The sequence below is a fragment of the Castanea sativa genome, chromosome 1, assembly GCF_040712315.1.
Source record: "Castanea sativa cultivar Marrone di Chiusa Pesio chromosome 1, ASM4071231v1".
NCBI lineage: Eukaryota > Viridiplantae > Streptophyta > Magnoliopsida > Fagales > Fagaceae > Castanea > Castanea sativa.
The window spans coordinates 36,174,866-36,200,455 of NC_134013.1; the positions used below are offsets into that span (position 1 = coordinate 36,174,866).

Consider the following 25,590-nt stretch of genomic DNA (forward strand, 5'->3'; position numbering starts at 1 on the left):
GATGTTATGGAGTAGTAGAAGGTTTTAACTGTAAGTTGTTTATATGTTGTAGAGTCCAAGAAAAGGTTTGTTTTATTTTATTTTTTATTTTTAAGGTTGTAAAAGTTATTTTATCTTAGTGGAGGTTTTCCTTGAATAGATCCCCTTGGGTTTTCCACTTCTTCACCATATCACTGTCTCTTATGTGTGGTTGTTTGGATTATGATCGGTGATGCCCTATATCATATGTCATATACTTATATCATTTTCATTGATTGAATTTTCATAATAAACTAAATTGACATTTAAATATAAAATGTTCCACTTAACTTAATTGCCTTAGGTTACAAACTATATCAAGTCATCCCCAATTGCAGATAAATTATAAGTAAATATTTTTTTTTAAAAATTTTTAATCTAAAAATTGTTTTTAATCTAAAACTTTGTTGCATTTGAGCATAATATCATTATGTTCTTTTTTAATAGGTATTTTACTCTTTTATTTATTTTCAAATTCCATTCTCAACAACCAAAATGGAGTGAAGAAAAAAGAAAATTTCATACTGAACAATAGTAGATTCTTGCTAGCCAAATAAAAACTTTGAGAATTATTCAAATACTAAATGTATTGCCTATATATACTAGCCAAAATATGGAGTTGCAACTACAGTTAGAGGAAATTTTCTATGAATGGATATTTCAATAGATTTAGTCATGTCCAAATTCTCTCCTCTTGCCCCACTAGGCAATGTCCAATCAAAGTAGTGCAAAAGATTTGCCAAAATAAACTTAATAGTGGTTATGGCAAAGCAAATTCCAGGGCAACCTCTCCTACCAGCTCCAAATGGGATCAATTGGAAATCATGTCCTTTAAAGTTTATGGTAGAATTCAAGAATCTTTCCGGTTGATATTCCTCTGGATTGTCCCATAACCCAGGGTCTCTTCCAATTGCCCATGCATTAATAAGAACTTGTGTTCCAACTGCAATGTCATATCCTTGTATTTGGACATCTCTATTTGATTCTCGGGGAAATAATAGTGGAACGGTAGGATGCAAACGAAGAGTCTCTTTGATTACTGCGTCTAAGTATTGCAGTTCTTCCAATTCATCCTCTGTTATGCCTTTTTTATGGCTAGTGATCCCTCTCACTTCATTTTGCACCTTCTTCATCGTCCTTAGATGCCTTAAAAGCTCTGTCATTGCCCACTCTAATACTGAGTATGTAGTGTCAGTACCACCAACGAATGCATCCTATAACAAAAGATGGTTAACATTGAAGTAAGTTGTGAATATGCATGAGAAAGAGTGTGAAATGCTATATCCTCTTAGAACAAAACAATCCCCTTTGCAGTCAAGGCTATCTTTTTTTTCTTTTTGTTGAATAAGAGTATTTAATATTTTCAGTAATATCCTTTCATTGGCCGTTCTTAATCATTAATATTTAACACATTTTTTTATTATTTTTAAGAGATGGCAAATTTTACCCGACCCGTGAGTACCTGGCCTGACTTGACCTTAAGGGGCCAAGTTTTACTTGACTTATGAAACAGTAGGGTTGGATCTAGATTTTTAAAATAAAACCCAAAGCAAGTTCAGTCGAGTGCGGGTTTTAGTGATACCCGCCCCAAAACCAGACTCAACCCGCTAGAAAGCAAAATTACCAAAATACCTATACATACATACATACATACATACACACACATATATATAAACCTAATTTCCTTAACCTTCATCTCCCTTCACTCTCCTCAGTCGCCCCCCACCCCCTTCACTCTCCTCACCCACTCTCATTTCAGCCTCGCTGCCTCAGCCCAGCCGCCCCCTTCCCTCACCTTCACTCACTTAGTCACTCTCACTCTCATCCCTGCATCGTCACCACTGGCCATACCCCCATTCATTCCCTCACCGCCAGCCACACCCCTCAAGCCCTCCCTCATCCATGCATCATCGTCGGCCCCCCTCATTGCCTCGCTCAGCCCCACAACCTCGCTCCCTCCTCCATATGTCTCCACCTCGTTCTCCATCTTTTTTTTTCTTTTTTTTTCTAGGTTCATTTCGTCTCAATCATGTGAGTTTGTGTTTTTGTTAGGATTTGTGTTTGTGTTTGTGACTTTTAAAGGGATAATCATAAATCTGAAATTTTTGTGTTTGTGATTTCTATGTTTGTGTTTATGTTAGGATTAATTTGTGTCAGTGTTTGTGATTTTGAAAGGGAAAATCATAAATCATAAATTTGAAATTTGTGTTTTTGATTTTTATGTTTGTGTTTGTGTTTGTGATTTTGGGTTGGGCATGACGGGCGGGGCCCGTAGGGCCAGATGGGGCATTTTTGGGGGTTAAAAAAAACCCGTTTATTATACGGGATGGATTCAGGTAATGGGGGCGGACCCGCAGGGCAAGTTTGGGTATAAAGAAACCCGCCCCGAACCCGACCCATTGTCATTCCTATTATTTTTGGTGAATAAAAGACTACCAACCAAAAGAAAAAGCAAAGCTATACACACAAAAAATTAAAAAAAAAAATGTCTCACTCTTGATAATAGACTCAAAATAGGAGTAGTTATGCAAATCAAAAGAGCCAAAAACATTACACTTGAGAGATTATTTGACTAAAGTAAGGGCTACAATATTTAACACCTAACTTAAGTGAAACCCACTGGCACACAAAAGTTTCTTCTTTTTTTTTTTAAATTTTTTTCCAAAACTTACAGAGATTCTTGTCTGTATAGAGTCAAGTAAAACTTGTTTTATGGTTGGTCTAAGTCAAAATGGTGTTAGTGACATGCACTTCGATGCACAAAAGCATTTGCACACACAAACATAAAGAGAGAGAGAGAGATATGATCACCTTGATTAGAGCCTTGATGCTTAGGGGGTGTTTGGATTTCTAGTTTACATAACTCATAACTCTGTTTCCATAACTCATAACTCATAACTCAAAAATGGTGGGACCTATGACTCAAAAGCTTGTTTGGATTTTCATAACTCCGTTTCCAGTTTTTATTTTCATCACTAAATTTTCTGATTTTTGAGTTATAAGTTATGGAAACTAAAAACACATTTTAGGTATTTTCAGTTTCCAAAACTCAGTTTTCAATGGCATTTTGGTAATTAAACACACATGGAGGGACCCACAAATTAGGGTCAGTCGCAACTTTTGACCTTTTTTTTTCTTTCTTCTACCCTTTTCTTTCTTCTCCACTGTTCTTTCGTTGTTCTTTCTTCTTTTCTTTTTTTTTTCTTCCTTTTCGCTCTTGTCAGTTCGTTCTTCCTTCCTTTCTTTTTTTTTTTTGTTTTTTTGTTCTTCATCACATAATATTTTTGGTCTTGGCTCAATTCTTTCTTTTTTCTTTTTTTTTTTCTTCTTCTTTCACTAGTCTCCGTTGGCTTGGATTTTTTTTTCCCCCCTTTCTTCTCCGCTTTTCTTTCTTCTTTCTCTGTTCTTCAATTTTTTCAATCTTTTTTTTTCTTCCTTTTCACCTTCAAGCCCAGAACCTACGGCATCAACAAAAACCCAATGAAGAAAGTCACCAATCCACAAAGCATCAAAGCCAACAAAATCCCCAACATCAAAGACGCAAATCCCATCGGCATTATCTGCGCAACCACCACCTCCGTCAAAGACCGTCGAAGACACTGACGCCATGGCACAATCAACCACCAAGATAACCACAAATCACAGTCTTAACCCACATGCAACCATAGTAACCGATCTACCAACCCACATATCAACCACCGATCTGTCATCGCAGCACCCATAGCATCAACCCAGATGCAACCCAAAATGGCCAAAACACAATCTGATCTCTGATCTACCACCGCAAATCAAGCATCGAACCAATCTCAACGCAATTTGATCTCCAATCCACGAGCCGTTGGTGCCGATGGTGGTCTGGTGTTGATTTTTTTTTCTGTGGGTTTGGTGGCTGTGGTGGGAGAGAGAAAGAAACGTTGGGCAAGAGGTAGAGAGATGAAAGATGAGAGGCAGGGGAAAAAGAAAAGAGAGAGAGAGAGAGAGAGAGAGAGAGAGAGAGAGAGAGAGAGAGAAGGAAATGACATTGGGTCAGGCAGTGGGTCCCACAAAACAGTAGAAAACAATTTGAGTGATGCAAAGTGAAAACAAAAACCAAACGGGTAGTATTAGAAAATTGGGGTATTTTAAGTGATAAGTGATGAGTGATAAGTAATGAGTTATAAGTGATGAAAATTGAGTGAGGAGTGATGAGTGATGAAAAAAAAAAAAACCAAACAGTCCCTTACTCTCTCAATAGGGAAACCAATCACGTTTTCCCTTTGAATCCAAAGCAAAATGTCTACAAGGTCCTTCTGCTCTTCGTTGTCTAAACTAATGACATGGCCATAACTCCCTTTCTTTTTACAACTTATGTGCTCTTCCATTACTTCTTCTAAAAAATCATCAAATTGTTTAGCCACTTTCTCTGCTTTAGCGTCCAAGCCATTGACATGGCTCACCCAAGCTAGCCATGGAATATAGTCCCCCACGTTGATAATACCTAGCAACTCTACTAAATCTTCTATAAGCTTCTTAAACTTCCTCCCACCTTCCCCTCCATCATACCTCCTTCCCAAGGTAACCCTACATATTATATCATTAGTAAGTTTTGGCAACACTTTGCTTAGATTCACAGTTGAAAAACAAGATTGTTTGATTTTCTCTACCAATAAAGAAAGTTCCTCTTCTCTCACAGGACGAAAGGACTGAACCCTTTTGCGACTCAAAAGATGTAGCATAAGTATGCTTTTCATTTGCCTCCAATACTCACCATAGGGGGCCAATGACACACCTTTGTAATTGTATGATAGTTTCTCGAACATGCTTGATCACAAAGATGAGATCGTGTGTCTTCATGATCTCTTGGGTAGTATTAGCTGAAGAGACAGCAAGAGTTGGTACACTGCCGAAGTGAAGCAGCATGAGAGGGCCATGGTGTTGAGCTATGGCTCGGAGTAAGCGGTGAGGCTACAAGCCGATTTGGTGAAGGTTTCCAATTATTGGGAGCTTTGGTGGTGAAGGTGGTGAGTTTTTTTTTTTTTTTTTTGAAAGGGTGGGGAACCATTTGAACGGAAGAATGAAGATGAAGGCCAAGATGCATAAAACAAAGGGATGCAGAAACAAGGATGTTACTTTTGGCCCTAAAAATTGCACGAAGTGTGACATTTTCTTCTCAATTTTACGGGCAAGAATATGTTTAAAGCTGTGTTTGGCTCTATGTAATTCGAATTCCGAGTGTAACATGAATATAGGGGAAAGTGAATTCCCGTAAGGAAAATGAAAAAATAGTCCAGAAAATGATTTCCGGTGTTTGGTAACATTCTGAAAATGCTATTTTCCTACAAATTTTTCACATTTTCTCAACCATTTTCTCAGCTTTCAAACAAATTTTATAACAAAAAATTTCAAAATATACACTTAACACAACCAAAAATCAAAATAAAAACATTTTATTCACAAACTCGGTAAGAGGAGGAAGAAAGAGTGAGAGATTGAAGGAAAGAGAGATAGATCGGGAAAGAGAGGATCGGAGTGGATGGAGGCGGCAGCGACCAAATCGGGTGGGTTTCGGGGTGGAGTGGAGTGGGCTGGTGGTCGATGGCGGCCAGATTGGCGACGTTAAGCAAGAGAGAGAAGAAGGGATGAGGAAAAAGAGAGAAAAAAGAAGAAGCTTGGCCAGCGTGTGATCAGGGCAATAGGGCAACGTGATCTGGGCGGTGGGGGAGGCGGTGATGGCGGCACGATCTGGGCTGGCCGGAGCTTGGCTAGGCTAGCCGGAGCTTGGCTAAGGTGAGCTTGGAAATGGGTTTTGGACTGTGTGAGGAGTGTGCTTGAGCTTTCTCTCTCTCTTCGAGTGTGGTGTCCCGAAAATGGTTGAAGGTGAAATGAGATCTAAAAATTCATCAGTTGCACTCTTACACTTTCAATTCTTGCTCTAATAGTGGGATGTCACTCAGCAATGGAGGTGTGGAAGGCTCTTAAGAACCATTTCTCTTCTATTTCTTGATCTCATATTATGAATCTCAAAGGAGAACTTTATAATATTCAAAAAGGGTCTGATTTTGTAAATACCTATCGACAAAAGATTAAAGTCCTAAAGGATAAACTAATGGTTGTTGGCATGATCTTGGATGATGAAGAATTGTTGCATTTTTCAATTAAAAGGCCTCCCAAAGGAGTTCAATGCCTTTAGGTCTGAAATTCACACTAGAAGCACATAGTTAAGCTTTGATGAGCTTACTATAATGCTAAATGCAGAAGAGGAATCAATGAATGACTCTCTTGATGTTTAGAAGACCTTTGCTATGACAGTTAATACAACTACAATCAGTCTTTTGGTAAAAATAGAGGCCAAGTAATAACAAAAGAGGAGGAAAATGTTCCACTTCACAATCTCCATCTTTTAATCAATTTAGTCATATAGAATCCAAATCAAACTTCAATTCCTAGATCTAAGAACCTACATGCTAGATTTGGGATAGGATTGGTCACCTAGCTTTGGATTGATATCATTGTATGGATGATGCTTATCAAGGAAAGCATTCACCCACAAAATTGGCAACTATGGCTACAGCATCTAACTCAATTATCATCCAAGATCAACCCTAGCTTGCAAACAGTTCTACAACTAACCATGTCACTCCCAACCTTACTAATCTTCCTTTTCCTAAGCCCTACACTGGTCAAGATTAACTTACTGTTAGCAATGGTTAACACTTACCAATTACTCATATAGGTAATATCATTTTTCCATCTCATCATTCTACATTGCATCTAAACAATGTTCTTAAAGTTCCATTCATAACTTCTAATCTAGCATCTGTGCACAAAATTTGTCAAGATAATCAATGTTGGTGCCATTTTGATGAAAACATAATCTCTATTCAAGCCTTGGCAACAGGGAATGTTCGTTACTAGGGCAAGAGTGAACAAAATGTCTACCCAATATATCCTCACAAAGCTTCTAAGCATTCTTTTTCACCTAAACTTTGCAACACAGTTTCCACTTCATCAAGCTAGTACCTTTGGCATACAAACTTGGTCACCCACAAAACCAAGTTCTTAAAGTTATTTTTCCAAGTTTTAAGTTTGTTGCAAATAATCAGTGTACAAACTTTGCTTCTTCTTATATACAATGTCTTCATGGCAAAATGCATAAACTGCAACTGACCATGTCACTCCCAACCTCACTAATCTTCCTTTTCCTAAGCCCTACACTAGTCAAGATCACCTTACTACTGGCAATGGTCAACACTTACCAATTACTCATATAGGTAATATCACTTTTCTTTCTCATCATTCTACATTGCATTTAAACAATGTTCTTAGAGTTCCATCCATAGCTTCTAATCTAGCATCTGTGCACAAAATTTGTCATAATAATCAATGTTGGTGCCATTTTGATGAAAACATAATCTCTATCCTGGCCTTGGCCATGGGGAATGTTCTTTACCAATGCAAGAGTGAACAAAGTGTCTACCCAATCTATCCTCACAAAGCTTCTAAGCTTACTTTTTCACCTAAACTTTGCAACACAGTCTCCACTTCATCAAGCTAGTATCTTTGGCATAACAAACTTGGTCACCCATAAAACCAAGTTCTTAAAGTTCTTTTTCCCCGTTTTAAGTTTCTTGCAAATAATCAGTGTACAAACTTTGCTACATCTTGTATACATTGTCTTCATGGCAAAATGCATAAACTGCCGTTCACACACTCGCAGTTTATTGCTCATTCCCCTTTTGAACTTGTACATACAGACCTTTGGGGTCCAAAGCACCTGTAAATTCAATAAATGGATTCAAGTATTATGTTCTATTCATAAATCATTTTACAGGAATGTATATGCTTGTCAATAAATCTGAAGTTAATGACAAATTATTGTTTTTCAAAGCTATAGTTAAGACTCAATTCTCAACTAAAATTTAAGTTCTTAGATCAATGGGAGAGGGGGGAGTAGACTTCAAAAGCTTTTGAGTCTCTTTTGTCATCAAATGGAATTATGCACTAGATTTCATGCCCTTGTACTCCACGACATAATGGTTAGTGGAGAGGAATCATATACATCTCATAGAAACCATAATAACCCTTCTATCTCAAGTTGCCTTACCGTGTTCCTACTAGACATTTGTTGTTCAAATTGCCCCCTATCTCATTAATCTTCTACCTACTATAATTTTACAATTTACCTCTCCTTGGTTCATAATTTTTCATCATTCACCTGATTTGTCTCAACTTAAGGTCTTTGTCAAATCATCATTCTTCTGCTTCTCCTTCTTCCTTTACTATCTCTAATGTCCAAGTACAATATGAATCACCACAACCATCCTCTTTTGCACCTCCATCCGTTCATGCATCACCTTCTACCTCACATCCTACATCCCCAATCACATCATCACCTACGTTACCTACTACATTACCTTCCTAACCCTTACCTATGTCTAATCAATATCCTATGCAAACTAGATCCAAAAGTGGAATTTCCAAATCAAAGCTTTGCTACAAAGCTACACTTGACTACACATACACTAAACCACCTACCTATAAAATAACCTCTCAGCACCCTCAATAGTGTAAAGCCATGGATGCTGAGTTTGAAGCCTTGCAAAAACAACAAACCTGGTCACTTGTCCCTCTACCTTCTAATGTGAACTTAGTAAGCTGCAAATAGGTCTATAAACTATAAAGCTTAATAGTGATGGCTCTATCTCCAAATACAAAGCTAGGCTTGTGGGTAAAGGGTTCCATCAACAGCTTGGTATTGATTATACTGAGACATTTAGTCCAACAGTTAAACTAGCTACAGTCAAGTTGGTTCTAGTAATTGCAGTGAGCTATAATTGGTCCATGTGGTAGTTGGATGTATCTAATGCATTTATTCATGGTTATCCCAAGGAAAATGTCTATATGTAGCAATCCCCTAGTTATATTGACGCCGATCATCCTCATTATGTCTGCAAGTTACAAAAATCTTTGTATGGCTTAAAGCAAGCTCCAAGGGTTTGGTTTGATAGGTTCACTTCTCAGTTGCTCCATCTAGGTTTCATAGCATCCTTGGCAGATTCTTCTCTCTTCATTTATCACTTTTCTCATACCATCATTTACCTTTTAGTTTATGTTGATGATATTATTATCACAGGCAATAGTTTTTCCCACATTTCCAATCTTATCCAAGCTCTTAGTCACACCTTTGATCTAAAGGATCTTGGTTCTCTACACTACTTCCTTGGCATCCAAATCACTCCTACCAAATATGGTCTTTATCTCAAACCAAGTATGCCTTGGATATTCTTCATTGTTATCATGTGGATAATGTTAAACCCACCAAAACACTTTCATATCCTTCTTCCAGACTTACTTCTTATAGTAGTATTGTACTTTCTAATCCAACTGAATGCAGAAGCATAGTTAGGGCTTTGCAATATCGACATTCGCTTGGCTTGACTTAGCCTTTAGTGTTCATTAATTATGTTAGTTTATGCATACTCCCACAACTACTCACTTAGAGGCTGCCAAGAGGGTTCTCAGATACATTCGAGGTTCTTGCACCCATGTTATTCACTTCTCCCCAAGCCTTCTTACTCTGTCAACCTTCACTAATGCTGATTAGACTAGGGACCTCTCAAACAAAAAGCCCACCACAAGGTTCTTTGTTTTTTTGGGCTCTAATCCTATTTCTTGGTCTTTTAAGATGCAAACCACTGTTGCTCGCTCCTCGACTGAGGCCGAGTATCATGCACTGGCCACTACAGTAGTTGAATTGGCTTGGCTACAAATTTTATTCAAAAAGCTTTGTCTATTTCTTTCTCATGTGCCTATTCTTTGGTGCGATAATGTCTCTGCCATTGCCTTAGCCTCCAATCCAGTTTTTCATGCTAGGAGGAAACACATCGAGGTTGATTTTCATTATGTTCATGAGAAGGCTATGTGTTGTGATTTTTGTGTCTGATTTATCTCTGGAAAAGATGATTTTGCAAATATCTTCACCAAACATTTGTCTTCACTATTGTTTCTATTACTCAAAAGAAAACTTATGGCGGTTTCATCCCCCATTCGTTTGAGAAGGGATGTTAAACTAGAAGAGATAAACGACAACGTTTCACCTAGTCCACAAACAAGAAGCTAAAACGATGTCATTCCTCTTAATCTTCTCATGTGTATGCAGCTCTTCCTAAACGGTAAAGTTTTGTTAAGTGACAAAGCCAAGATTGATAAACGGTATCGTTCCTCAAGAAGCCGTTGGGTTTCAAAGTTATAACTCAGATTCTATTAGTGTAAAAGCGGGAAAGTTTGTTATGGTTGTTAAAGGTGATTTAGATATTTTATTCAGTTGTTGAGTGTCAAGAAATAGATAGTTTATATACTTTGTAACTATGAGATTATTCATTCAAGCAAAGTATTTTCCAATTTGATAAAACTCTCTCTCAAATCCCTTTTCCTCCATAACTGTTTCTTGTTTGAACTCATTGCCTTTAGTTGCAATTCCAATTACATCTCCTTTACTATTAGATTGTATATATTAAAAAACCTTCACCAATAATCTTATACATCATACACAATACATTTCAAGTTAATTTTTTGAAAAGTTAATTTTCATTAATTAAAAGAAATTATACACTGGCTAGTCCATATTCGTTCAGCTATATTGATTATGGGCCCGTTTGTTTAGGCGTTTACACTACACAGAACGGCAATTTCGTGAATCGCGATTTTAGGATTGTGTTTGGCTAGGCAATATTTGTGGGATTGCGTTTTCAATTCCGCAGATTTTCGCGATTCTGAAAATGAAATTTTCTACTGCTTTTTCAGCATTGCGCGGTTGGGACGATTGGAAAACCACTAATTGTTTCACGCAATTTAGGAAATTTTTACCGAAATCCCAGCCTATCATTTCTCCATATATATGTATATCTCATCAGTCTTGGTTCTCTCCTCGTCATATGCTCCCTATTCACTTCTTTCTTCTCTGTTTTTGCTCAGTTGCTCTCTCCGATTGCTGTCGTTGTTCTGCATCACGATTTCCAGGTAAACATTTTCATATCTCATCAGTCTTGTTCTCTCCTCATCAATTTCATGATTTTCACTGATTTCTTCTCTGCTATTGCTCAGTTGCTCTCTCCAATTGCTGTCATTGTTCTACATCACGATTTCTAGGTAAACATTCTCCATTACCCATCTCTGAAATAATTATATTGATTTGGGCTTTGCATGTTAGTTTAGATGACTAAATAAACTTAAAATATTAGAACTTACAAGTCTAAGTGATTTGTTGTTGTTGCTGTTGTTTCTTTACTACTTGTGACGTTTTTAAAACAATTTCAGACAGATGAGTGTGATCAAAACCATTTGGATTGGATGGGATTCGTTTTTTCTTGTTGAAAAGTATATGGGTTTGAAGAATATTACAGGTTGTTGTTGTTGTTGCTGTTTATTTACTGGTTGTGAAGAAAAAAAAATTCAGATAGTTTATTGTGTGAAATTGTTTGCTTTGGGCAACTAGTTTATTTACTTGGCACTATTGTTGCTGCTGCTGTTTGCTTTGGGTTATTGTTTTGTTGTTTCTTTTCAATTTTACAATTCAGCCAAATAAAGAATAAAAAACAAAGATTGATTGTGAAGAAAAAAAAAACAAAGATTGTTGTTTCTTTTCCACAGCTTTTTCGTGCTAGTAAGCCTTCTCTTCTTAATTCTCATTGCCTTGTCGTTTTGTTTCTCTCAAACAATCTCTTTCTTACTTAGTTCCTTCTTGTCATTGGTTGTAGAGCTATTAATATGTTTATCATTAAATGAAACAAACTTTTGGTAATAGGAAATAGCAAATTGAAGACCAAAATATGTGAAGGATGAAACTCATATTATATATATATATATATATATATATATATATATATATATATATATATATATATATACACTATATAGAGGACTATCACCATGATTGTCAAAACTCAGATATAGCAGAACCCTTATGAAAACATGGCTTGTGTGACCAGAAATATAAAGTGGCCAATTGTATAAAATTAACTAGGATTAATTTAGAGGGGCTTTCCACTGTATATAGAATCACTGGAAATTTATTATAGGGGTGAGGCATAAAAGAATTGAAGTAAGAAAATTAACAAAGAGACAAGCTTTCTATGATGCAGATGATATATTTGAAAGACTTAATTTTCAAATAGACTGTTCATACCTACTAACTACTTAAACAAAGAGATAAGTTCATAGACTGTTTGAACAGCTTAATTTTTAGCTTTTTTGAAAACTAGGTAACTTGAAAAATTGTACCTTGAAAAAACCAGAATTTAAAAAATTGTACTTTGAAAAAGTGTGGTTTGAAACTGTTTTACCAAACGGGCAAGGGACACACAGAAAACAACTTCACAATTAAAGGAAGTGACTGTGTTCATGTAAATTGTTATACTTTACAAAAAGACTTCTATCAATAACTACTAACATTGCCATGGCATTGTTGTTTGGTTTCCCCTGAAAAACTCCCACCCCTGCCTCCTAGTCCCAAAGAAAAGTTGTACCATCAACAATAACCTCTGGTCCCAAATATTAGAGTTTGCTAAATGATGTCATTATTTGTTATTCATTATTTTTAGGTCCTTTAAATGCTTCTCTTTCATGGAAATTTCAAATACGGGAGTGCTAGATAGATTTTGCACATATAATTGCTAGTATAATTTCAGCTATTTTCACTTTTTAATTCATTTGTCAATGATATTTGTATAGACATGACTCTTCTTTTTTTGTCCTTTCCATGGCTGGTACCATATCATTCAATGTGATTTTGATTTTAGCTCAGGTGACTTAGTTTGACATCAACAAGAAAGTTCCTAGAAATGCTTTCCATTTTTTGTAATTTTTTTTAAACAATTGGATTTGAACTCTAGCATCTGGTCCATAATGGCTAAAACTATCTGTTCGGTCCATGCTTTAAAATATCTAAGGTGAGTTTATTACAGCTGTGTAAAAGTTGAGTTGATTACAAAATACCAAACTATCCCTTGGAATTTGAGTTGGGTTTGATTTAGCTATGTAAAAGTTGATTACAAAATAAACACATATTAGGAATGGAATGTGCGTACATAAACATAAACCCTTCCAAAAAAAATAATTATTATTATTATTGTGTGAAATTGTTTGCTTTGGGCAGCTAATTTATTTACTTGGCACTATTGTTGCTGCTGCTGTTTGCTTTGGGCAGCTAGTTTATTGTTTTGTTGTTTCTTTTCAATTTTACGATTCAGCCAAATAAAGAATTAAAAACAAAGATTAGTTCTACCATTTACTAATTCTGAACTAAAATGTATTGCTAGTTTATTATGTGTGAAATTGTTTTACCTATAACAGAGTATTGTTTGTAAGAGCATTGGAATTTTTACATATTTGGTTGAACATTGTTATTAATAAACCTATATTTTGTTTAGATGGTTAAGAACAAGGATACTTCAAATCCCGACACCAAACAATCCCAAAATAACTCAAATGTTAGAGTTCAATGGCTATCAAGAGTAACGACTATCTTTTGTGAAGCTTGTGTGGATGAGGTATTTAAGGGTAATCGACCTAATACCCACTTTAGTAAAAAGGGTTGGGCAAATATTGTAGCAACTTTTGAAAAGAAAACTGGAAAGGAATATCCTAGGGCGAAGTATAAGCATAAATGGGATAGTTTGAAGAAAGATTGGGTACTTTGGAATAAGTTGAAGGGCAGTGAAACTGGATTGGGATGAAATGCAGCCAAAGGAACAATAGCTGCAACTGATGAGTGGTGGGAGAGAAAACTAATGGTATGTTTTGTGTAACCCCTTGTACATATTTTGTATTAGTAGATAAACCATGTTATTTGAGTTATTAATGAAAATATTCAAAATTGTAGGAGGTTCCCGAAGCTGCAAAATTCCGAGAGAAAGGTTTGGAGAATGTTCACTTATTAGACATTATGTTTAAGGACATTGCGGCCACAGGAGATTTAGCATGGGCCCCCACTTCAGGTGTGTTACCTAATGATCTTGAGACACCTAAGGAGGGGTTAGGTGATACTTCTGCTGACTCGTTTTCTCCAAATGATGATGACAACGTTCATGAAGATGAGACTCCTAACCTCACACAACCACCTAACCCAACACAAAACAAAGGAAAGAAGCGAGTTTTACCATCATCCACACAGAGCAAAAGGAAGAAAGGAAGAACGGCATTATAGTTGACACAACAGCTTAGTCATATCTGTGATGTTGTGGAGTTAAGGAACTCAGTTTTTTCAGTGGAGCCAAGCAGTACTATTCGTAATGTCATGGAACGCGTGTGCACCTTAGATGGCATTGAGAAGGGTTCCGAACTCTACCTCATGGCAACGCGTATTTTTCAGAAACGAGAGAAGAGAGAGATGTTTGTCGTGATGGAAGAACCGTATTTACAACTTCAGTTTCTGCAAGAGGAGGCAAGATTGTTAGGAGGGCACTACTTTGGCACTTAGGGTGTTTTATGTTTTATCCTTTGAATAATGTTTTATGGAAGAGAGAGATGTTTTTCATTCTATTGTTGTTTTATCCTTTGAATAATGTGGTTGTTAGGGTGTTTTAACTTGTTGGGCTGTTAGGGTGTTTTATCACCTTATTAGGATTTTAGTTTACTAGTCTAATTAGGAGTTTGTTTACTAGTCATAGTAGGATTCTAGTTATCTTAAAAAAAGATAAGATCTAGAGTCTTATGCATCGTATTGTACTGAGTTGATTAATAAAAATATTGAGCATTTTGAGTATTAAGGCACACTGACCTTATTGTTCATTTTCTTCTTTTCTCTTCTCTTTTCTTATTATCTTTCTTGCATTACTATTCACGAGTACTGCTGATACAGCCCCTGAAGAGTATAGATTTCTCACTTTCCCTTCTTCCTTAGTAGAACATAATATATTGGAAAACAGTTTCGCTTAGCTTATGTCTATGGTAATCTACGACAATGTAGTGTCATTCACAAACCAATCCCTTGGTCCAGTGAAAAATTGTCATGGTTTATGCCCTATGTCAGGGTTTAAAATAACTTAAACAAAAACCAAGCATCCTACATCTTTTGGCTTCGTTAGGGCTCATATCTTTTGGGTTGTGTTAGGAACTCAAAGCAAGCTTCCACAAAATTACTAAATTAGTGTTACTAACCAAAAAGGAGGACAGCCTGTAGTGTACTGATTTTTGTTTTAGATTTTAATTTAAAATTTAGTACTATTTGTGTCAAGATTTTATACGATATTGATTTAAGAGTGTGCTCCACAATGGAGTGTTTCTAATAAACTCCATTTGTAATTGTGCGTGTTCCCAACCATCATTTGACAATATATATACAGTTTATCTTTTAAAAATGTGCCTTGAGATTCATTTCTGCTAGATAAATGTGCAGCTTTCAACCATGTGCAGACATAGTCATAAATTTCCCATTAAGTAACAAGACCTCAATGCTCAATCTTTTCTTGAGTTTTTTTGTTCTATCCTTGATTTTCATTTCTCTCATCTTCTTCGATTTATTATAAAATGTTTTGATATATTATATGAAGTAACAATACAATGACTGTATTTTTTTATATAAATTATATAAAAAATCAACAATTCAATTACCAAAATTGGTTTTGCTTACTTGATACATGATGGAATTCCATGACTGGACAGACAATTACTAAATCCCTTCTCCTTTGATTTGCTAACCTATACCTGCTAAAGCAGTGGCTTCATTGCAAGCAAAGCTTCCAATAAATTCTCAATTGTTCTCAATTGTTTCAGTGATTCTCAATTGTGTGAGTAAAATATAAATTTAATGGGATGCTTTCATGGAATGGAGATAGAGGCCATTGAAGGAGCATACTATGGCCACAAACACACACACACACAAAGGATGTATACTTAATCTTGTAGCTATGAGTTTTCTAGTTTCTTTTAGCTATCATTTGTGTTAGTATTCAATAGAATAGAATATTTTAACTTCCTGAGGCAAAGCATAGCAAGACGAAAGTTCTGGTGAGCACAACAATGGCTGAAGGCCAAGATGGTATGTTTTCTAAGTGTAAGCTGTTGGCATTTTTTTCTAGTAGCAGACTTTGACTGTTGAGAAGCATTTGGGACTTAACAATGAGAATGATAAAGACTATTATGAAGAGGAGAATGTAACATATGAGATTATTGTATAAGGTATTATTATTGGGAGGCTCTGACAGTAGTATTATTGCCATTTTGTATAAGGTGCTCCTAAAGTACTTTTTACTTAAGAACACATCCACTATAAGGTGCTCTTAAGATAAGTTGTCTTTGAGTCTACCTAGGAGTTTTTGTCACAAACTAACTATGGGCAGTCATGACTATTAAGTAGATACTTTTGTGGGCTTTTGTTGTATGGTAGATACTTATTTTGATTTATCCAGTTACATAATTTTAAATGTTTACTCATTTTCTTTATTATGATTTATCTAATTTATTGCTATAATATTTTAGGTGATATTCCTATGGATTACAATGATCATATTGATTATAGTGATGAAGATTATTCTTATGATGTGGAAAACGATGAATATGATGATGAGGAATTATATGATCTTGCTGTTGCTGGATGTCATGTTGCAGTGACATATTATATGAAATATATTGATAAACAACCTTGTAGAGATTCTGAACAAACTGGCTATATGTGATTGATGGATTGTTTGACAGGTAATGAAACGAAATGTTTAGAATGAAGCCACATGTTTTCCTTCAATTGTGTAATGTTTTACAACATACATATGGACTTCAGCACACAAGGCATATTAGGCTTGAAGAATCAGTAGGTATATGTTTAATGATACTTGGACAAGAAGCTTGTTATAGGATGGTTCAAGAAAGATTCCAACATTCTGGTGAGACTATACACAAACATTTTCATAGAGTTCTGAAATGCCTTAACATAATGTCAATGGATATCTTCAAGCCTTCTGACCCTACATTTAATGTAGTTCCAAGACATATACAGAAGAATCCATTGTACATGCCACACTTTCAGGTATTTATTTCATAAATTCTAATTTGTTTCTAATATTTGTTAGGATTATTTTCTAAGACACTAAAATTTATATTCTATTTTAGGACTGCATTGGTGCCATTGACGGTACACATATCCAAGTTATTGTTGGAGACGACAAGAAAGCTCCATATTATAATAGAAAGGGTGTGACATTTTTTAATGTGATGGCAGCATGCGATTTTGATTTACTTTTCACATTTGTTATGGCTGGATGGGAGGGTGCCGCACATGATACACGTATTTTCTTAGATGCTATCCGTCGACAATCTGTCAACTTTCCAAAACCACCACCAGGTATATAAAATTTTTATATATTAAATACGTATGAAGGATATTATTTATGTACATCTTACATTTTTTTTTTTTACTAGGAAAATATTATTTAGTTGATGCTGGATACCCCTTAAGGAAAGGATATTTACCACCTTATAAGGGACAGAGGTATCATCTTTCAGATTTTCGACGAGCTGGTCGAGGGAATCACATAGAAGAGAGATTTAATTATGTTCACTCATCACTTAGAAGTGCAATTGAACGAACTTTTGGAGTGTGGAAGAATAAATGGAAAATTTTGAAGCAAATGCCACCTTATGACATTAAGCACCAAAGAAACATTATAGCTGCTACTTGTGTTTTGCATAATTTTATTAGAAAACATGATAGGGAAGATGAGGGATTCAATTGGGATGAACATGACTTGGACAGACCAAGAAGCAATAGTAGTAGAGAAGGTAGTAGCAGACAAGCAAACGTTGAAAATATACAAGATGAGGAGATGAAATTTGTTCGTGACAAAATAGCTCGATCCATTTGTGGGTTGTAAACAATATTTTTATTATTTCTGTTTTGGTGTTTTGGTTTTTAATTTTTCGGATAAGAAATTTTTTTTTATTATAATGAATTGTCTAGTATTGATATTGTTGGCAATTAACATTTCAATATAATTATTTTCCTAATCATTTTAATATCTTTTTCTTGATGAGTTATTTTTAATATTTTAAATTTGATAAACTTCTCTCCATGAATTTCAACAACAAAAACATCATTATTGTTGTTATTATTAATTTAATTGTTAAGCTTAATTACATATTTTCAATAATAAAAGAACACTGATCACAGGAAAAATGACAATATATCCTTCAAAAAATAGTTAAGTCCTTTTTAGGAATTTACACTCAAAACAACTATTTTTAAAACAGCTTATCTAAACGCTTAATATGGCTTTAAAAATAGAAAACCCATATTTTCACATTTTAACCAAGCACTTATCTATGATTTTTAAAATGGAGTTTTCAAAACGCATGTTTTAAAAACGCTAATTTTTAAAACGCACATTTTAAAACAGCTTATCCAAACAAGCCCTATATAAAATAAGATGACGTTTCTTATGACATAAAGGCTATTTGATGATTTGATACTATTTTACTAATCAACTTTTAATTCGAGAACTTGATCATCTTTGATACTCACACATTGATCATCTCTCAGCATATGGCCTTGGCTCTTTATACAAGCGATGTAGTGTACCTGTTTTTTCTTCAAGTTCGCAAGAATCCTACATGTATAATCAATAAAATAATGTTGGGTATACATGGATGAGTCGGTTTTTGGTGTAAGCAGTAATTGAACTCCAGATTTCTTATTCAACCATTAAAAACTTTATCTCTTAAACTAACTGGAACTCACAGAAGAATAAATAGTTAATATAACATAATTAAGCACATACTAATTGGGTTTAGGTCTTTTCAGTCAAAATATCTTTATTTTAATTATTTAAAGAAACTCCTCAAGGTTTTTTTCTCCCTCCAACAAGTAAAATAGCTAAGAAAAATAAGAAACATAGTAAAATAGGAAAGTAAAAGATGGATTCATGGCTAGAGCTATATCTATGTCCTATATCTTAAGACAGACGTTTGTTCCATGAAATTACATTCACTTGCTAGTTTATAGGATGCATGTTCTACTTCACGTGATTTATAGCCAAAACAAAAATAGAAAATGGAGTCGGCCGTATACTCAGGGCCAGCTCTACATGTGAAGCAACTGATGCGGCCTAAGGCCTCAAGTAGAAAAAAATGCCCCAAATTTTAACTAATAGGATTTTTTAAAATATTATAATAATATTAATTAAATCCAAATATTAGCCAATAAATAAAATAATATTTTTTTATCAAATAAAAAAAAATTTTACGTCTACAACATTTTTCACAACACTTTCAGAATAAATCATAATTGGTAGGTTGTTACAGGGTATTATTAATGGCAAAAAATTAGTGTTAGTGATGAGTTCAAATTAAAATCAGTAACAAATTAGCACCTAGGATTTATTATGAATATATTATGAATGTAGCATTTCTATAATAAAAAAAAAAAGAGCAATAGAAAAAAAAAATTCACAACATTTTTCACAAGTTGAATTGACAAACTTTTACTAATTTTTCTCTAAGTCCATCACTAACATCATTTTTTTACTTACCACTATCAATCTGCCACATCAACAGGTTTGAAAAGTTTTATCAAATTTTTTGTCTATAGACTTTCAAAAAAATTAACATTGTTCATATTAATTAGTAGTAATTTTGCATCTAAAACAAGATAATAAAATCTAAGTAATATTTAATTTTTTTAAAATTATTTAAATATATAAAGCCTTAATTTCAGTTTTCACCTTACACTATCAAATACATTAAGCCGCCCATGAGTATACTAGTATTTGTTTTCTTATAATTGAAACCCACTTGCACACCAATGCTTCTTTCTTGCGTATAACAATCTTATGTCATCATATTTGGCTAGCTAATAAACAAATTAAGGTTGAACGTCAGTCAATAGTAGGTAGGTACCATTAGAAAACACGCTAAAATCTATCCTAAACTCCAAAACTGTGGTTAGTCAAAATTGGAGTTTTCCGTAATTGTCTATATATAATTATATATATCCTAGATCGACTTTAATACATGTTTGATATGCGATTCAACACGTGCCTACATAACGTTTTTACAGTTTAAATCCACACAAAAATCCATACAAGGATTTGGACTGTCAAAGAGACAGTTGTGTAGTTTAGTGTGTTTTGAGTCTCATATAGTTTTATTAAACCCAGGTTTAATAACCCTTACTATTAGTATCATCGTGAAATCAACAAAAAGAACAGCTGCTTCTTCTGTATAAAAACCTGCAAATTTAGAACAATTGCATAATAGAGAAAAAATAATACTTGAGATACAAACTATTTTATAAAAAAATTTTACAAACTGTTGAATGCAGTGTTTTGACATTTAGTCTCATATCAATTAGTAAACCCGTGTTTTTCTTTAGGGGAGGGGGGAAGCAGGGGAAAAGAAAAGAGCATTCAAAACTAAAAAAAAATATACTCACCTAAAAAAAACTAATAAATGAAAGATAACACTAGCATCTACTCAATAATAACAAAATCTAAAAAAAGAAAAGATATAAAATGATTATTTCTTAACATATTTCTACTAATTGATTGTGATATTTCAAAATGAAATTTGACATTCTCCTAAATAAATAAAAATTTTATTTATGGTTGACTCTATACTAAATGTTGCAACAATTTCACTTTCAATATAAAAAATCAAATAATTCTTTAAAAGATCATCTTATATTTTATTACAAAACCTTATAAGAAAATCAATTTTTTTAATCTAACCTTTCATATATATATATATGCTTCGTCCGAGGTAGTGGTGGATTTAGGAATTTGTTCTTGGGGCACAAAATAAAAAATCTGGCGATTAAGGTTTTTTTTTTCTTTATATATACTATATTCCAATAGTACAATAAATACAACTCAATATACAAATTAAACTTTAAAACTTAATGTGTACTACGAAAAAATGTATATATTAAATTTCGACTTACTAGGGCATGGGTTAGCAAAACGGATTTGATATTTTTCAGTATCTTTAATCAACTATCATTTATATGAAGGAGAAAAAAAAATTCTTTGCTTTACCTTTAATTTTTGAGATAATTATTAGGATACTTTTATGTTCATTATTATTTAATGAATGTAAAGTCTTAGACTTTTTTGTAAAAATGCTATTTTATAAATAAAAAAAAATTATTTTTTTACAGATATGCAGAAATTTTAACTAAGATTTGAAGGCCATAAGAATCTCTCTCTCTCTCTCTCTCTCTCTCTCTCTCTATATATATATATATATATATATATAATAGGTAAAGTAAAGAGAAAATTCAATTAAGCTTCAAATCGGAATTTAATTAGAGTCTAATTTTGCACCATGTATCTAATATAAATTTTAGAATTTTGTACCAAGTGAGTTAATTTAATGTAAAAAATTAGTTTCAATTAGAGTTTAATTTTGCACCATATGTTCCATCTAATCTAAATTTTTGTGCCAAATTAATTAATTTATTGTAGAAAACGATGAGTCCATATAATAAACCATAAAAAACATAATCATATAACTAAAACAAATTCAAATTTATAAGTCATCTATATATATATATATATATATATATATATATATATATATGTATGTATGTATATGTATATGTATATATATTAATAGCTAAAGCTGAAACAAACTCAAATTAAAATTCCAATTTTGCGCCATATGTCCTAAATCATTTATTCTTAAAGAGTTTTATTTCTTAATTTTAGAATCAAATGTGGGACTACATCATAAATATTCATCTAAGTGAGTTATTAAGTACAAAAACCAAAAAAGTCTAGAATAAATGAATCGTTAAAAAAAATGTTTCACAATAATTAAAAAAAAAAAAAACACAGACAATTTACATTTTATACCTAATAATACCCTTACAAAAATTTTTAAAGAGTTAACAAAATATAAAAATGACTAACAATATAATTTAAATTATATATATATATGAATTATATGCATTTTATTGCATATCTTTAAGTATATCCATGCATATATATAGGGTTACAATGATGACATTGATGTTTTTGTTCGGGGATGCAATTTGTATGCTTATTCATTTCACACCCAGAGTAGAGGGGCCTAAATGGAGAGAGCGTAATATCTAATTGTTTTTTTATCTGTAAAATATTTTTGTAGGCAAGGATGCTATCTTTACATCTCTTTGTTTTAAATGCATGGAAAGAGACCAACAACCTAATCTAATTGTTTAATTTATCCGTATAATATCTTTGTATTGTTAATTAGACTTTAAAAGAAGACTTGAAAGACCAATTATGAGGTCTGAAAAGAAATTTAGAACCCTTTTATTGATTTTAAGGGAAATTAATCAACTAGTTAAATTAACCAATTATACAATTCAAGTTGCTACCAACTAATTACTGTTAGAACTTATATGACTCATGTTAGGAACATATGTTATCATGTATTGGCTAATCCTTTGACAAAACGCACTTTACTTGTAATTGGGTAGATCTAAAATGTGTTTAATACTTTAAGGAATAAGGTTTCAAGATCAAGTGTTAAAGTCATGCGAATCTGTCCAAAAAACAAGTGAAGAAGTGCTGATTTTTAAATCTCAACAGCTAGTATATATTAATAGGTAAAACTTAGAGAAAATTGAATTAGAATTTGAAATTATAATCCAATTTTGCACCATGTGTTTAAATTTATGTAGGAACTGTACTATAATTATCCACTTAAGATTGTACCATGTGTCTACTTAAGTTTTTTAATCTTTGTGTCAAGTGTGTTAATGAATGCAAAACACTAAAAATCTAATATTAATAAACTATAAAAAAAATTTTAAAAAAAACAATCACATTTACTTAATAAAAATCACCACATGTTTCTCAAAAAATAAATAAAATAAAAATCACTACATAACAAAAATCACTCCACGTTCTATCTTATTAAAAATTAGAAGAAAAAAAAATCATAAGAAGTATTAAATTTAGATAAGAATTTTAATATATGACTAATTATGTTTACTTTTAAAAAATTAATTTGACTAATTATCTATATTTTATGATAAAAATTATGTTTAATTTTAAATGTATCTATATGTATGCATGAATGCATTTGTTACATGCTTTAAAAAAATTAATTTGACTAATTATTTATATTTTTATAATAAAAATTTTATTTAATTTTAAATGCATTCATGCGTTTGCATGAAGTTACATACTACTCTGTGTGTGTGTGTGTGTGTGTGTAGAGAGAGAGAGAGAGAGAGAGAGTTCAATGAGAATTTGGAATTAGAGGGCGTTTGGATGCAGCTTGTTGCTGCGTCCACGTTTTGCCCTTTTTTTTTTTTTTTTTTTTTTTACTCGCTGCTGTGAGGGACAAGCGCGCAGTGCGCGTACTGTGCGCGCACTGTACATGTACTTTTTTAGCAATTTTTTATTAAAAGTGGGTCCCGCAGCACTATTTACACATTTAAAAATTATTTTGCTACAGTGTTTTCAGTTTTCAGTTTTCAATTTTCAGCAATAAGTTCTATCCAAACAGACCCTTAGAATCCAATTTTGCATTATATATCTAAATTTACGTGGGAACCACACTATAATTATCCACTTAAGTTTATACCATGTGTCTACTTAAATTTTTTAATGTTTGTGTCAAGTGAGTTAATGAGTACAATATACTAAGAATCTAAAATTAATAAACTATAAAATTTTAAATAAATAAAAAATTAATCACATAAACTCAATAAAAATTACCACACAATAAAGATCACCACACGTTCTATCTTATTAAAAAGTAAAAAAAAAATTATCATAAGTAGTAATAAATTTATATAAGAATTTTAATATGTGACTAATTCCATATACTTTTTTAAGAAAATAATGACTAATTATTTATATTTTATGATAAAAATTGTGTTTAATTTTAAATATATCTATACGTATACATGTGTTACCTACTTTTTTAAAAAAATAATTTGACTAATTATTTATATTTTATAATAAAAATTATGTTTAATTTTAAATACATCTCTACGTTTGCATAGATTACATGCTAGTATATAATTAATAATAAATAAAATTTTAAGATCATCTATATAATTATTCATAATCTAACTAAGCATTTAAAAGTGAGAAAAATTTATGTGAATTCAAAAGATAACTTTTACACATGATGAATGGTATGAAAATTATTACAAATTAAGAAAATAAATAAAAGAGAGAGAATACGTGATTGGACATTAGAAATATTCCCCACAGGAAACCTAGAATAAAACCTAGAGTACAAATTTGGGGAAATTACAATACTTAATTATAATCTTAGGATTAATTAATATTACTTCGGTTGTAAAAGAATTAAATCCTAATACAATGAACTTGGATTAGGATATATTAATTATTAAAGACTTGAGTCTTGACCACTATGATAATATCAACAAAGAGAACAACTAGGGATGGCAATTTTTCCCCGCCCCTCCCCGCTTCGCCTTATGCGGGTTTTTCCCGCCCCATAAAGGTGATGGGGTGGGGATGGGTTTACACTTTTTAGACCCACCCCGCCCCGCCCCGCCCCATCCCCGCCCTACCCCATCCCCGCCCCATCCCACGTTAATAAGGATTAAGTTGTAATTTTTTCATACTCTAAAATCCTACTATTTAAACAAAAATATCATCAGCTTGTTTTATTCTACCTAACGTGGTTCTACCTCTCTTTTCTCTCAAGCAAAGTTGGAAATAAGGTACCAATTTTAACTCTTTTTTTTGTATTTTCATTCATGATTCATATGTCTTTCTCAACTTACTTTTCATCATTAACATAATATGAGATTTTTGTTGTGACATTGTCTTGTTAAATATTTAGATAATATTATTTAGTTTTTGTTAAAAATTAGTTTGATTTGATATGATAAATTTATTTATAATTTCAAGTATATTTTTAATATTGAAACATGTCATTTTATTTGAAAAAATGGTAATAGTTATAAGGAAAATTAACAAGAAATAAAGTTTTACGGTGTAGGGCGGGGTTTCGCAGGTCTTCGCGGGGCTTTAAGGGGTGGGGATGGGGCAAGAAATTTTCCCTGTCATGCGAGGTGGGGCAAGGATGAGGCAAGAAAAATCTATACGGGCAGAAGCGAAGATCTTATCCTTCGGCCCCGGCCCGCCCCGCCCCATTGCCATCCCTAAGAACAACAGCATTTTCTGAATAAACTTGCAAATTTAGAACAGAAAATAACTGGCTATTTTCAGCAAAATTAAAAAAGGTATAAGCCTAAAATCTTTCCAATAGGGAAACAAGACGAGGATTTCTGGACCTTGTCGGGGCTCACATGATTTTAAGTCAATTCATTACTAGTTGTAGGCTTGTAGCATTGTTTTAAGTTGACTGATTATAAGTCTTTTTTTTTTTGGGGGGGGGTGTTTATCTCTATTTGAATTGTCATCTTTCCGCGTATTCCCATTGGAACCATGTTTGTGTTCATCCTCCTAATAATTTAGAAGTAGTTTTTTCTTCACACGAGTTATTTACCTTGTTTTAGGATAGTCTTAAATAAAGACTTACTCATATTATAATCATTTCCACCATTTCTTAGTCTTAACCCCTCAGTACTATATATATATATGCATAGGTTCTCCCAGTGATAGAGAGAAC

General features: G+C 33.2%; 3 pseudogenes; 2 read left to right on the forward strand and 1 right to left on the reverse strand.

The window, feature by feature from the left end:
* Positions 1-620: 620 nt before the first annotated feature.
* On the reverse strand, positions 621-5,160 carry LOC142643668 (cytochrome P450 736A117-like; annotated as a pseudogene).
* A 5,937-nt stretch (positions 5,161-11,097) lies between these two features.
* LOC142631085 (L10-interacting MYB domain-containing protein-like) lies at positions 11,098-14,564 on the forward strand (annotated as a pseudogene).
* A 1,920-nt stretch (positions 14,565-16,484) lies between these two features.
* On the forward strand, positions 16,485-17,861 carry LOC142610126 (uncharacterized; annotated as a pseudogene).
* Positions 17,862-25,590: the final 7,729 nt, after the last annotated feature.